General features: G+C 38.2%; 1 pseudogene; it reads right to left on the bottom strand.

The window, feature by feature from the left end:
• Positions 1 to 1,381: 1,381 nt before the first annotated feature.
• On the bottom strand, positions 1,382 to 12,454 carry LOC148783548 (disease resistance protein RPM1-like; annotated as a pseudogene).
• Between the last annotated feature and the right edge of the window lie 4,224 nt (positions 12,455 to 16,678).

Below are 16,678 nucleotides of genomic sequence, written 5' to 3'. Positions count from 1 at the left end.
TATTCTCTAAAAAATAATCCACCTGAGCAACCATATATCTCAAAATAATTGATAAAGAAAGAGGAAGAGTAACCCAATCATTTTTTCCCTCTAAACATAGAGCATCATTATAAAGAGCAAAAGAGAGATTCAATTCAACTAAAGATTTAGGCAACAAGGAATTCAGAGTGCCCTTCGAATATTTGGATTTGTTTAAGCATTTTTTTGTTATCTTTCTGCATACAAATATTTGATTAGTTTCACCCGTCTTATTTTTTTAATTTCTTTAGTGTATACAACGTAACACTTTGAATGGACCACCTACATTACATTTTTCAGTTTTTGTGTTTTAGTTAACTGCTCCCTTTACTAATGATCATTTTTGTTTTTTTCTTCCAACAATATTCCCATACCTTGGTTTCCGTTCTTGTTGTTTGGTAATGTAGTTCTTATATTTAGTGTTCCAGTTGTTGTTGTCTTGTATGCTGTCAATAATCTATCACATGTTCTATGTCGTGACAACAGATTAAGTATTGTAGTTGTATTTATTGAAAATTTAGACAAAATTGTTAAGTATGACACTAATGATAATAGGTAAGGACATAAAAATTATAGTTCAATGGTTTTAATGTATCCGTACAATAAACACAATTCATAATCCTATATTGTTTCATACTTACATATCTGATTTTTTTCATTCCATATTGTTTAGTCAAATCCCAAATATTCATGATTCTCTATCTAAGTTTTAGCGATTGTATTTTTGACCCGATTTTTTCTATTCATTTTTTGGAGCAAAGCCAATTTATTACCGATGTTTTGGTTCACCGATATATTGTTATTCCATGGCTTGCTAACTATGCGTTGGTTCCAACAATTTCCTTTTTTATTAAATATTAGAAACACCAATCACATTTTTAGGTATATTGAAAAACTCTTGGGCTATTTTGACCATAGAGTTGGCAACAAAATTTAACAGAAATTATGCATGAAAAAAAGAAGTGCCTAATTGTGCAAATATATATTATTTTGGTTTGCACTACCAAAAATCAACCAAGATATATATATATATATATATATATATATATATATATATACACAGTTTCAAAAAGCTCTAGGTGGGTCCTAAGCGGCCTGGGGGGTCCAGGCTGGCCAGCGCCTAGGCGAGCGCTCAGAATCTGGGCGGCCCAATTGAATCCGAAAAGGATTCTACAATTATATATTGTATAAAATATGAGACTTAGGTATTTAGGGCCCATCCGAATTGAAAGTATACTACACATTAGCACACACTCCATAAGCATAACCATAAGTCGGTCCACAATCCATATCCAATTAAAACTTAAAATTTACCATGCATAGTTCAATCAAAGTTCAAAGTTTAATAATTATTCAACATTCATCATTCATCATCAGAAAACTTAGGATCAGCTGCATTTGCATCATATTCATCGGAGTCGTCACCCTCCTCAACATATTGGTTGTCCTCCTCCATCTCTTCTGAATCTACCTCTTCTTCTTCATCTTCCTCCTCCACCCTGATTCTCTGTGCAGAAGTTGTAGTGGCCCTAGGAGGGTCAGTCGACATCCTTGAAGCATCCATGACCACGTCCGATGTCAATCCTTCAAGCCCCTCGACCTCATCATCATCAACTAACCACTCTAGAGCATTGTCCATATTTTTTGATCTGATGGGGTCTCTCTTATCTGTCTTAGGAAACATGTCCTTCAAGAATCGATTATATTTGACATAGACTAAGTCATTGAGCCTCTTTGATTCAAGCCTGTTCATTCTCTTTGTATGAATCTGACAAAATCAAATGAAACTAATTAAAATCTATGGTTCATGTATTATTAATACAATTATACAAATTACCCTTGCGAGCCTTACCCCTTCAAAAGTACTCCAATTGCGCTCACCACCGGATGAGGAAGTGGTTACGTTTAAGATCCGAATGGCCAATTTTTGTAAATTTGGAGAACTACACCCATGTTGGCTCCACCAATTGGTTGCAAAGATATAGAATAAAATCATAAATAAATAATAGAATTATAAAAATGAAACTTGATTACTTGAACTTGATGAACTTAAGAATATTATTACTACCTAAATCAATTTTGGTCCTTTACCTCATCGCCATTGGACTCCCAAAAAACTTTAATGTGCATTTATAATTTATCAGCTCATTAGCGCATATAATACCCTGGATATCAGGATCAGGGACTAGCACATCTACACACTTATTAAATCCAGTCATAATTGTGTCATTTATGTGTATATCCTTGTCAACATAAAAACAAGCTAGTTCAAATAATAACCAGCTGCATACAATGGCCGATGTAGTTGTCTATTCCACTTCTCATCAATAATCTCACAAACAAGCTTGTAACAGTTCTCATCATTATCCAAATTTTGAGCTATCTCTCTTTTGCATTTCTCCATAGCCTCATATATATAGCTCATTTGTCACTATCAACCATACGAAGGACTTTAACAAGAAGAAAAAATACCTTAAGAGAGCCCTTCACCCCTCGCCAAAATGCCTTGGAAAGGATAATATCTCTCACCTCCTTCCCAACCTAATCCTTGGACCACTTGCATGCTCTCCAGTCATCCGAGGTAAACATCTACCTCAACTGCACTCTCCTTGAATTTATGCTATCTAGGCATAAGTACCAGGTCGCAAATCTCATGACCCCAGGCGTCACAATCTCTTTCTTCTTTGTAAATATACACATCATGCTAAAAGTGAGATGGTGGCCATAAATGAAATTTGTAACTGACTTTGCTTCTTCACTGCACCTGATATCTCAGTTAAACCGCCAAGAGCCTCAAGCATGAGGTCTATACAATGTGCTACACATGGTGTCCAAAAGATTCTAGGATAAGCTATGCACAACAAATTAGCAGTAGCAACATTAGGAGCAACATTGTCAATGACAACTTGTACAACATGATGCTCCCCAACCTCCTTGATTCCCTTCTCTAAAACTTGGAGTATGTAATGGGCATCATGGCTATGGTTAGAGGCATCAGTAGACCTAAAAAAATCAGTCCCTTAAGGACAATTCACAAGAAAATTCATCTGACTTCTCTTCCTATCACTCCAAGCATCAGTCATAATAGAAACCCGATACTGAGCCCATGCATCCTTCTTAACTTCTAGAGCTTCTTTCGTGACACTCACAGCCTTTTTCAAAAGAGGTACTGAAAGCTCATATGTTGTTTTGGGGGTTTCATCCTAGGCCCAAATTGGCCAATTGCCTCTACCACGACATAGAAGCTGCTTAAGCAAGCAGTATTGAAAGGAATGCCCGCCTCATAAAATCGTGTAGCAAGATAATAAGTAGCTCTATCTCTCCTGCAACCTCAAGGTCAGGCCGAGGCAAAAAACTATTCATAGGGCCTCTAATCTGAGGCTTCTTACTCCAAGAACCAGAAGCAATTACAACTCCCTTTCCCTTTCCCTTTCCCTTAATAATGGATTGTTCTATTTCTACCTATTGACATCCCTCCCTAATCCCTTCCTCATCACTATCATCATAATCATAATTGACCTGAATCCCAGACCTAAGCTCTATTATGGAGGCAAATCTCTCATCGTTTTTCATTTTTACCATATTAAAAAAATTGATTATTTCCTCTTTAACAACATCAGGAATCTTTTTGCATGGGGCAACATCCCCCTTGATATCGGCAAGATGTTTCTTGAATCGGTTTATGCTCCTTTCTGTATCCTTCTCACAAAAATTGCATCTTATGCAATTTTTATCATTAGGATATGGGTTGTAGTCATATTTCCAACCGGTATCACCACTCCTATTAGATCGCAAAGAAAACATCTCAAAATAATGCAATTTATACAAGCAATAAAAAAAAATCACTTACTTTGAGTTTGATTGCTCAATCTCCAAACTTCCACCTCAAAGATGCTTCTAAGGACTCAAAATCTTCTAAAAACCCCCCTCAAGATCTTCTAAAAACCCTATTCTCCATTGTCAGTAAAGAAGCTCTCATCTCTCCGTGGACATAGGCACATTGTCGAACCACGTATATCTTTGCGTTGTGATTGGTTGTCTATTTCTTTTGTGTTTTGTTTCTTCTTTCTTGTTTCATGGATTGCTTTTCTTTTCTACAAGTTGGTATCAGAGCCAACTAAATTGTTCCGCTTTCTAGGGTTTGCTACCACAATGATAGGAAAGGGATTAAGCATCAAATATGACATCGAGAGGTTCAATGGAAAGAACAACTTCACACTTTGACGACGAAAGATGAATGATTTTACGATACAATAAGGTTTGACTAAGGCTTTGCTAGGAAAATCGAAGAAACCAGTAAAGATAAATGATGAAGAGTGGCAAGAGATTGAGGAAAAGGCGGTAAATGTCATTCGTCTGAATCTATCAAATGATGCCTTGCGTTATATGATGGACCTCGAAACTACTCCGGAGGTTTGGACAAAACTCGTGAGTATTTACATGACGAAATCTCTGACGAACAAGTTGTTTTTTGAAGAATCAGTTGTATTCTCTTCAGATTGAAGAAGGCACAGATTTGCTTGAACATCTCAGCGAGTTCAACCAGATCATAAGCCAGTTAGCAAGCTTTGAGGTCGAAATCGAGGATGAAGACAAGGCGCTACTTCTGTTGGCTTTGCTTCTAGGATCATACGATCACCTGGTTACGACTCTACTATACAGGAAGGAGACTCTTGAGACCGATGAAGTCACTGCTACTCTTTTGTCAAATGAGACAAGAAAGAAGACTAGCAGTATTAAATCTCAAGGAGAAGGTTTCTTTGGAAAATACAAAGAGAGTCATAAATGGGGCAGATCAAATCAAAAGACGTCTAGAACCAAAAGTTGGTCAAAATCAAAGGGGAAGGACAAGTTTACTTGCTATTACTGCAAAAAGGAAGGTCACATGAAGAGAGATTGCCCGAAAAGAAAGGAGGATATAAAGAGGATAGAAACAGGTAAAGCATTTGATGAAGCTAGCGTGGCTGATAGCTCTGACGGAGATGATGGATATCTTCTCTCTATATCTTTAGGTAAAAATTAATTTACTGATTCTTGGATTTTAGATTCTGGATGTTCTTTTCATATGTGTCAAAATAGAAACTGATTTAAAACCTACAAATCATATAGTGGTGGGTCTGTTCTAATGGGGAATGATGCGGTATGCAAGACCATTAGAATATGAACTATCAAAATCAAGATGTTTGATGGGATAGTACGAATCTTATGAGATATGAGGCATGTCCCACAATTAAAAAAAAATTTAATATCCTTGGGGGCCCTTGACTCGAATGGTAACAAGTATACAACAACACGTGAAGTCCTCAAGGTTAGTAAGAGATCTATGGTTGTCATGAAAGGTCAGTTGACTGGGAACCTATACAGGCTGATAAGGAATACAGTCACAGGTGGAGCTTCTGTAACCACACATGTAGAGTCCAGCACAGATGACACAAAATTGTGGCATATACGTTTAGGGCATATGAGTGAAAGAGGTATGATGGAACGTCATAAAAGGAAATTGCTGAAGGGTGTTTGAGCCTGTAAACTAGATTTCTGTAAGTACTGTGTTTTCGGTAAACAGTGTAAGATTAGATTCAATACTGCAAATCATACAAGAAAAGATTTACTAGACTATGTACACATTGATGTATGGAGGCCTTCACCAATCAAATCTAAGGGTGGGGCAGAATACTTCATTACCTTAATTGACAATTACTCAAGAAAGGTCTGGGTCTACTTTATGGAACACAAAAGTGAAGCATTCACAAAGTTTAAACACTGGAAAGTGGAGGTAGAAAGGAAGACAGGAAAAAAACTGAAATGCTTGAGATCAGATAATGGAGGGGAGTACAAGTTTAGAGAATTTCAAGAATTTTGTAAAGAAGAGGGGATTGTATGTCACTTCACCACACCAGAAACTCCTCAACAAAATGGTGTGGCTGAGAGGACGAACAAGACTCTTTTGGAAAGAGCTCGTAGTATGAGATTGAATGCAGATTTAAAGAAAAGTTTTTGGGCAAATGCAGTTAACATTGCCTGTTTCATCATTAACAGGTCACCATCTACAGCAATTGATTACAAATTCCAGAGGAGGTGTGGACATGAAAGCCGGTAGATTATTCTATGCTGAGGATCTTCGGATGTTCAGCCTATGTCCATGTGCAGAGTGAGAAACGTTCCACATTAAACTCTAAGTCTAAGCAGTGCATCTTTCTCAGTTATGAGAAGGGAGTGAAGGGATTCAAGCTTTGGGATCCTACTTCACATAAGGTTGTTCTTAGCAGGTATGTTGTGTTTGATGAATCTCACATGGTGAAGTCAATCAACATCCAAGATGATAGAGTGCAAGTTGATGAAAGTGATGAAGAAAGATCGACAGTCCAAGTGGAGCTAGAAGAGTCTGAAACATCAGAAAAGGAAGAATCATCTAGCAGCATATCAGAACAACAACAACCACATGGTGACCCTACAATCTGGTAAAAGGCAGGAAAAAGCGTGTTCACAAAGCCCCTATGAGATACAGCTTTTAGGACATGGTAGCTTTTGCTCTAACAGTTGGTATTGGAGAAATTGACTCTTTCGAAGATGCTCTAAGTAATGCACAGGGTGATAGATGGATGACAGCCATGATGGAGGAGATGGAGTCTCTGCAAAAGAACAAGACTAGGGAGCTTGTCAAGAGGCCCAAGGGAAGAAAAGTGCTTGGGTGCAGGTGGATCTTTCGGAAGAAAGAAGCAGTAATAGAAAAGGAATGTGAGAGATTCAAGGCTAGGCTTGTAGCAAAGGGCTACGCTCAGAAGGAGGGAGTGGATTACAATGAAATATTCTCTCCGGTTGTCAAGCACACTTTAATAAAGGTATTACTTGCTTTAGCACCCATGTTTGATTTGGAGCTAGAACAACTTGATGTGAAGACAACGTTTTTCAATGGTAATCTGGAGGAACAAATCTTTATGGAGCAACCTGAATACTTCAAGGTACACAGAAAGGAAGATCAAGTTTGCTTGCTCAAGAGATCGCTTTATGGTCTTAAACAATATCTTAGGCAGTGGTACAAGCGCTTCGACTCTTTCATAGTGCGAATTGGCTATTCAAGAAGTGAGTATGATTGTTGTGTTTATTTTAAAGTTCTTGATGATAATTCCCTTATTCTCTTGATGCTTTATGTTGATGACATGCTCATCGCTGGCAAGAATGCATATGATATAACATCTCTCAAGTCTATGTTAAGTTATGAGTTTAATAAGAAGGATCTAGGGGATGCTAATAGGATCCTTGGTATGGAGATTCATAGAGATAGAAGTGTAGGTAAACTTTGGGTAATTCAGAAAAGGTATGTTGAAAAGGTGCTGGAGCGTTTCAACATAGAAAAGGCCAGGCCAGTTAGCACTCCATTGGTGAGTAATTTCAAGTTATCTGAACAGCAATGTCCTACTACACATGAGGAGTTAGAGCAGATGTCTCCGGTGCCCTATGCTAGCGCAGTCGGAAGCCTCATGTATACTATGGTTTGTAACATGTCGGATTTATCTCAGGCTGTCAGGGTTGTTAGTCGATACATGAGTAATTCTGGCAGGGAGCATTGGAATGCAATCAAGTGGATTTTCAGATATCTGAGAAGGACATCAGATCTCGAAATTCTGTTCAGCAGGAAGAGAAGCTCTACAGAACTTGTGGGATATGTCGATTCTGACTATGCTGGTGATTTAGACAAGTGGAGGTCTACTACAGGGTATGTATTCACACTAGCGGGTGGACCTATTTCATGGAAGGCAATGCTTCAATCCACGGTTGCCTTGTCTACGCTAGAGCCAGAGTACGTGGCAGTAGCTGAAGCTGCAAAAGAGGCGATCTGGTTGAATGGTTTGATTCGTGAGTTGGGGTTGGAGCAAGAAGGCATTGTGCTGGATTGTGATAGTCAGAGTGCCATAAATCTTGCAAAGAATCAAGTGCTTCATACTAGGATAAAGCACATTGATGTGAGGTATCACAAGATCAGGGTGCTTGTGTCGGAAGGAATCATTCACTTGAAGAAAATTCATATGAATGACAACCTTGCGGATATACTTACAAAGTCGGTCACTACGGAGAAGTTCTAGCTTTGCTTGGACTTGTTTAATGTCATTCATTGTTGAGAGTATGGGAAGCATCCCATGGCAGGTGGGGGTGCAGTCATGTACCTTTGTAGAGGTACGGGGATGAAGACATCTTCAGGGTGGCTTGACAAAATTCAAGGCGAGGTGGAGATTGTTGAGGATTGATGTTTTGTATTATAAGGAAATAGATTTGCCAAGGTGGAGTCAAAAAGACGACGCAGGAGGGCTATTAAAAGCCTGAAGGGCTTGAGGCCCAGAGGAGTCATCCGGTCAGGTACGCTGAGTGAACTTGGGCCTTGCGGGGGTTCGGGGGCAGTAGCTCCCGAGAGAAATTTTTGTATCCGTATATGGGGTATTTTGGTAATTCGTACAGAACTCTATATATTGTTGTGATGGAGGGTTAAGGGTAAAAACAGAGATTTCTTTGTAATCAAGAATCAGATAGAGGTGTGAAGAGAACTTTTGTAACCTTATTCTCTATTGCCAGTAAAGAAGCTCTCATCTCCCCGTGGACGTAGGCACATTGCCGAACCACGCATATCTTTGCGTTATGGTTGGTTATCTCTTTCTTTTGTGTTTTATTTCTTCTTTCTTGTTTCGTGGATTGCTTTTCGTTTCTACACATGTCACCTACATATAGTATGTGGTACATCAACATCTACTTTGCGTGTTCAAATAGCGACGACTGAAATGACCATTTGTAGGGGATGAGCAGTAGTTCTTTGTTTGACAACATATTGTGGAAGCAATATCCCTAATGGGAATGGGGAAGAGAACCTAATTTCATGTTGCATTCTGATAAATCAATTCACCTTATTCTGAACAGATTCACTTAAAACATCATCTATCCCCAAGAAAAGTTGTTTCTCTTATATGTTTAGAGGTGGGAATCCAATTGGGGCCTATCAGGGTTGAGTAGGGGTGGCAATACGCTGCATGGCCACGCTCGACCCTAAAAAGTTAGGGCCTGGGCTGCATAATGTGGCCTGAGGACCAAGTCAGGGCCAGCTTGGTTTGGCCCATACCTTTTGTTCTATGTAATTTTGTTTCATTTTTTTCATTTGGCCTAATCCATCCTTGGGCCAGGGCTTCTTTGGCCCTGTGAGGGTTGGGCCGGGCCCAGGCCTGACCCTACCCTATGGGGATCAGGGGTGGGCTAGGTCCAGGGCTGGCCCGGCCCAGGCTCGGCCCATTCTCAGCCCTATGGTTGAGCTTTCCTTATTTTGATCCTAGTAAAATCCTTTAGCAGGTCTTTTAAATGCCCTGCTAGTATGAGGGACTGTGACATAGACACCCATGAATGGCAATCAAGAATGGTTTGTGAGACCGTCACCCATGTTCCGAGGTGGAAACCCGACTGTTCCTTGACTGGTTTTGATCTTTGTATAATCCTTTTAGCATTGCAAAGGGCTAAGAGGCATTCGCCCTTGACAATTAGAGTGCTTCTTGATCTCTTTTGCATCGTAACTTTAATGGTTTGTCCTATGCCCTCAATGGAAGTGCTTCTGTTTACATAATGTGTGTGCGTTATAGCTATGAGTCTCTCTCCATCATTACCATTGAGGATAGGCTCTTAGGATTATTAGTAACATTGTTTGAGAGCGAAAACACAAACCTCAAACATCCATCGTATGTGCCAGATATTGGAGCACTACATTATACAAATTGCCTAGCTAGTATGTCTTCTCTACTAAATTAGAAGCAGAGACTAGTAAAACATATACCTTAACCCTAAGGGTGATTTTGGTGGATGATCCATCCATTGTGTTACAATAGAGGCATCCTTCCCGCCATTGTACTATTGGACAGGGCAATTTCCACTGTCTAACGAATAGAGTTGTAGATTATGGCTCTACTAGTTGGACAGTGGGGAATGCCCTCTAAACCAACCGAACAGTGGGAAGGTGCCATCCATTGTGTTCCATTGGAGGATAAGTCCATCTAATCATTCCCATCTTACCACCATTAGGAAAAGTAACTTAGGTCTTACCAAACTAAAGAGTCGATGAAGTCTGTTCATGTTGTGGACTGGGTAAAAGCTTGGTCCGAAGATCCCATAAGATGTCATGCTATCTTTCAATAATAGTCCGCTTGTTCTATACTCAAACATCATATATTTGGTGTGACTATCACTTCATAGATTTCCAAGCAAAACTTCCATTTTCCTAACAAAACCTATAAATGTTGGGGACGTGGTGGACTTTGAAATAATCCTCTCCTACATTACGTTGCAACCTTCTTGTGAATTTCTCTGGCATGTTACCAATGGGCAACTCTTGGAGAGAAGTTGGGTTTTGGAAGCTTTCATCCAACACCTTCAAACTTAAGCATCCCCAAATCACAAGGCTATGGAGGAATGCCATGGATCCCTTCCTTATCCCCCCAAACTGTTCTAGTTCTTCCATGTCTTGGAGCTTGAGATATCTGAGCTTGGGGAATCCATCAATGCAGTTACCACCTATTGTCCTTCCAAGGTATGCATTCCATAGAATTAAGTATCCTCAAATTAGGCTGTGATTGTAAGACTACTAGTGGGTCTTGCTCAAAATCCCACTCAACATTAATTTTTGAAGATATGGTGGTGGTGAGGACATTAGCTCCATAAACTTATGTTTGCCATGACCTAAAGAGGCCACAAACAAGGAATTGAGGTCACCCATTTGGATAGAAATCCTTCCCATTGTCAGAATCCATCAATTCAACATATAATTTCTTGAATTTGATCAAATTCCCAAGCTCTTTAATCATGGCTCCCCTAACTTTTATATATTGGAGAGTCTGGAATTGTGTTAAGCCTCCTAGACCAATTTGACATGGTACTAGTATATCAGAAGAAAATGGATGTTTTTCTTCGACTCAAGATTTAGATCCAATATTCAGAACTTGAAGGTTTCTTTCGACCTATGACCAAATGGGTCAAATTTTGAAGCTCTAAAATCCAATTGGGAAAGGATTCCATATTACTGCCTTTAGCATCCAATGTTTGTAGTGTACAGAGGTTTCTCATAGACTTTGGGAATTCCCAGAGCCCTGTATCCCTTAATCCCAAGTATCTCAAATGAACAAGGCTGCCTATTTCACTGGGCAATCATTCAATGAGAACACCTCCCAAATGCAACACTCTCAATAATCTTAACTTTGATACAATTCTATCTAAGGAATAAGACAATTGCCCCATACTATGGATGAAGAGAGAGCGAAGGTGCAACTTACAAGTGAAACTTGGGATACTCTCTTGGTAAATGTGGAGCCTGCAAGTTTTTTCATGTGAGATTGTATCCTTGTTTATTAAAATTTTCCCAAAATTCTTGTTCTCTGAAATGGAGCATACAAGCTCACATATCACATCATCGATCCAACGCGCTCTTGGTCTTTGTGTTGCTCTTACTTTTTTGACGTGAATCATGTTCCGATCTATTAATTCCTTTAGAAAATTATTGGCTGCCTCCTCCATCATCAGTCCTTGTCGCACGTCTATAAATCCTTCAGCAATCCATAAAGAGCAGTACAAGAAACAATATTTGAGGTGAGGGGGCATATCATTGTAGCTGAAAGATGGAATTCCCGTTAATCTTTCCAATGAGGGATTATTCGCCAAATCCAATTGAGATTTTTTAGAACTTTTGCCCATTTGACTAGTTCCACAGTCCTCTTGGACAACATGCTCCCAATTGCAACGATGGCTAAAGGTAAGCCCTCACACTAACGAACAATACGCCTGCCTATATTTTCCAACTGCACAAAAATATTAATGTTATGCTTATTTCTAGTTGTTTTCTTACAAAGGAGAGACCAAGCATCTTCCTCTTCTGAGGGCTGAAGATTATGAGACCAGTTCCTTACCTGTACTGATGAAGCCACACCGCTTAATCGTGTTGTCAAGATGATTTTACTTCCAATATTACAATTATGTAATGAAGCAATTATATCATTGCAAAGAGTCTCGCTCCAGACACAATCTAACACTAGAAGAAACTTCTTATCTGCTACATACAAATAGAGGCACTTTTGCAACTGTTCATTATCCATTCTTTCCAGGGAGGGATTGATCTCCCTTTCTATCTTCATAAAATCCTTTCAACATGGTTTTCAAATTCCTTGATATGGTGAAGGATTGTGAAACCATTACCCAAGAACGGCAATCAAAGTGCCTCTTAGTCTCTTCCATTTGATAGACTTTCTTAGCAAGTGTGGTTTTGCCTATTCCACCCATCCCCATGAGTGAAACCACTTCAAGTTTTGAGCCTTCGTTCAGCAACCATCCCACCATGAATTGACATCTTTTTGTAATCCAACTATATCTTCTTCATTAATGAAAGGATGAGCTCTGAGAAGATATTCCCCTTTGAAAAGTGCAGAGTTTGAACTAGTCCCTTCATCTTCTTTTCTATGAATATCGTAGGTATTTCTCCTTTGTGCTATAGAGTGGATACGCACTTTAATACCTTTTATTTTGGTTCCAACTTGGTGGTGAATTATGATCTTGTTAAAGAAACGCTGCTGGTTCTCCATTTTAATCATGAATTCATCAAGGATATCCTCAGCATCATACATCACCTCTCTTACTTGTTCCACCCAAGCTTTAACAAGGCCATATGTGCTCTTCTTCTTTTCTACATCCTCCATGAAGGCATTCATGGTTCCAAGCTCATCTCTGAGCCAAACAATGTCATCGAGCACTCTGGAGAGTAGTTGTACTTCTTGTGTTAGCAGGGTATCCACCTTCTGCAGAAAGAATGTCACTGCACCATTTGCCATCTCTCTTTCCGTGTGTAGTTCTCTCTTTCACTTTCTCTTCCCTTGGTTGCTTGTTCCTTAGATTGCTAGTTATGGTGATTTTTCATCAGAAACGTTGTCCCAGTCACATAAATATTAGGAAAGAGCAAAGCCGCAGAGGAAAAGATCAACTTGGTTAGTTATAAATTAAAAATGAAAGACCATATAAGAAGTTTCTAATGAAAGGTAATAATATAAAGATTTTTTGAAAGGCAATATAAAGAATTTTCTTCTTAGCATTCATAGGGTTTCCACCACAGCTTCCCCGGGTTGCATTCTCGATTTCTTTGATTGAAAAGAATTTATACGACCATTTCATACAATTTTGATTGATAGGCCAATTAACAATGGAAAATGGTTTAATAGGGCTGCAGCCAAGCCTCACTTTTACAATTGTAATTCAAGAATTAGAAATCGTTTACATCCATCATCTTGGCTTGAACATCATGGTTGTATAAAAAAAAGAATTTTAAGTTCTAAATATGGTTATTGTAACAAATTACATAGACCGTCCATTTCACCCTAAAAATAAGTGTTCATAGATTAGCAAGATTTGTACCATTTTTTCAATTTTTAATTTCATTGTCGGTGTTGAAAGCTGATTTTAGAGCATCGTGGAGATTTTCATTGTCGAAAATATTTTTTGGACAAGGATTTGAGGTGAGATTTTATTTTGTTTTCATAAAGCCTAGGTCTTATAGAAGGGTGCAGTTGGTATACAGATGCATCCGTAGCTGTCGAGGTAAGGAACGCCTTCAAATTTTATCATGGTATATAATTTTGATGTAAAATGTTCTTAGGATTATCTCAAAATATATTTTTATATCTAATTATAAAATTTTAAATTTAAAAAATGGTTAAAATCAAGTAGATCTATAAAAATGAAAATCTTGAAAATTGACGGTGTAGATAATATGTAGTAAAATACACTATTTCTGAGACTTAATTTTTTTTTATTTTTCATGGTCATACATCTCGACATCGAGATGATCAATCAAAGGGTTTTTCAACATTAAAATTACCTCTTCCGATGGATTTTTGAGGTGCATTCGTGGCTCTACATTACAAGGTTGCAACCTTATATAAACTTTTTCCCTTATAGAAACCTCATCCATTAACAATAAATGAGATATTAAAAAGTGTCATGAACAAGACAATTGATGTAAAAGAACAAAAACAAAAAAGCAAAAAAAAAAGTACTATGGGAAATTTGACCCCATGTCATGGACTGATCCGGTTGTTTTACATTGAGGTCCTTAATTTTTGAGTCATTTCTTCTTTTATTTTTAAAAAATAAATTATTTTGCTATTTCAACCTTACAAATCAAAGAAAAAAAAAAAAAAAGGTAGAGGGAAAGCTTTATACATTACGCCACATGCATAGGGAAAATATCTCTATAACCCTTATTTTTAAGTTTCATTTCATAATAGACTCAAGGTTTTAAAAGATATCTTGGGTATAAAAATTGTAGATTTTATTTCTTTTAACCCCTTGAGTTAATTTAACCTTGTTTTTTTAGGCCAAACAAATTTTAAAAGACATGTCTTTTCCAAAAGCTATCTTTCCAAATTTCTGTCTCTTTCTCTCTCTCCCTGCACCCCTTCTCTCTCTATCCATTTTTCTCGTCTCTCTCCTCATGCTCTCTCACTTCACGTTTCCCATCTCTCTCTCTTCCTAAATACACAGTATACAGAGAGAAAGAAAACAATAGATAGAGAGAAACAAGAGAACGTAGAGAAAGCTACTCCCGCATAAACCAGTTCAGCTCTCCATAACTCCCTGAATCTTATGGACCAGAGCTTCTTCAAGCAAACCCTGAGCCTCTCTCATGAGATCTGCGCTTAGTCTCACCATTCAAACACAAAACTCTTGCTCATTCAAAGCTCCATCACCGTCCTTGTCTCCCTCTCTAACCATGGCCATGAGTTCTCTATCACTAAGATAATTTAAACCCAAAAGAGCTGAATTTTTCTTCAAGCTCTCAAATGTTATCAAACCCTTCGATAGGCAAGCCAAAAGCTTGAATCCATTGAGCTCCACCTTGAAAGCATCGGCTTCGAGCTTTTCGGCCATGATAGGAAGCAAATCTTCGTACTCCATTGCCTTGTTTTGGACCATTTTTATCTTTTTAGACCATTTTTTGCCATTATTTTGCTGGTGAAAGAATGGGGTTCTTGATGATGTTGTTTGACAAAGAGGTTTGGAGAGAGGAATTATAGAAGATGGAGAGTATTTTATTGGGGATTTGGGCTATTTTGACCTTGATTTGTGTAGAGAGGAATTATGGAGATATTTTCCCAAAAAATGCTCTTGTTTGAATTGGTGTTATGCAGAGGACCTTCATGGATTTCACAGAGGTGAAAGATTATCGGGAGGAGAGAGAGGGGTTCAGGAAAACACAGGAGGAGAGAGAGCAAGACGCATGAAGAAAGAGAGAGAGAAGTTTGGGGAATATAAGTGAAGATAGAGAAAATATTAGGTTGGATTTCACAGAGGTGAGAGGTTATCGGGAGGAGAGAGAGAGGTGTTTGGAGAAACACGGGAGGAGAGAGAATGTGAGAGATGCATGAGAGAGAGAAAAAAAGAAGTTTGGGATATATAATTGAAAAAAGAGAAAGGATTGTGTTTAAAAAGAGCACGTCGTTCTCGTATTTGTTTAGGTTAAAAAGTAGGTTTAAAGTGTCTAGGGTTTAGAAGATATCTTTTGAAACTTTGGGTTTATCAAGAAATGAAACTTAAAAATAAGGGATATGGAGATATTTTCTCGATAAACTATATGTGACTCACTTCTCATATGTTCAATATGAAAGAACGGTTGGGATTGCGCATGTCACGATGTCATGCCTAAGCACGATTTAATTTTTAGTGTTTTTCTACAAAATAGGTTTTAATAAAATTTGGGGCGTTCTCTCTTCTTATTGGGGGACACCTAGCATATATATGTATATGTGTGTTGGTATAAGAAGAGTGAGGACCTTGAATTTTCCCTTGACCTGTCCTAAACCCGGGTAAAGGAGGTGGATTGTATTAGATATGCCGTCATCGTAAAATTTTTCCAAAACTTTCATGAATCTTGAAAGAGTAGATTGATGGACCATGATTCATGTAATCAACCCCAAATAGTTGGATCGGATAATGATGATATATATGTTTGTGGTATAATTAAATGACAAAAATGCCTCTTGCAAGTTTCAAGGGTATTCTAGTGATTTTCTATCATGGGAAATATCTATTTATTAGTTTTACCGTGTGCGCCCTTTTTAGATCTTTGCATGCCTGAAATTTTGCTGCAAAATGATTGTTTGAGTAAAAATTAAAAATGAATCACTCTGAGCCATCGTATTAATATCTAACACTTAAGAACCAACTCTACTCAGATTAGACGATTGAGAACTGGGTCACGTATAGTTCATATCTATGTGGGGTCACATGTAAAGCTTTTCCCTAAAATAGATGTTACTTTCGTGCTGCTTGATACACAAAAGAAGTTGTGCATGCATGGTTTGAAGAACTTCTTAACCTTCCAAAATACATAAAGCTAGTGTTTATGGTGGTCCAAAAGTCACTCATGAACCACTCAACATTCCAAGAACAAAAGAAAAAAAAAAAAAATGCCGAGTGGTTGGAAAGTTTCAATATTGGACTTTCGAACAACTCAAACATCTAGTCTTTTTTGGTGTTCTACATGGTTTGAAAGTTGAATCTTTGTACCGAGGGTAACACAAAAATAAAAAACTTGGGACCTCGTTGTGAATTGATCTACAAAATGGACCATTTCTATCTTATTTAAGGTAGAAGGAGTTCT

The sequence above is a fragment of the Amborella trichopoda genome, chromosome 1 (assembly GCF_054954075.1).
Source record: "Amborella trichopoda isolate Santa Cruz 75 chromosome 1, AtrichopodaSantaCruz75HAP2 v2.0, whole genome shotgun sequence".
In the NCBI taxonomy this organism is placed as follows: domain Eukaryota; kingdom Viridiplantae; phylum Streptophyta; class Magnoliopsida; order Amborellales; family Amborellaceae; genus Amborella; species Amborella trichopoda.
Note: the sequence above shows the minus strand (reverse complement) of the source record. Positions and strands in the feature narration are given on the sequence as shown.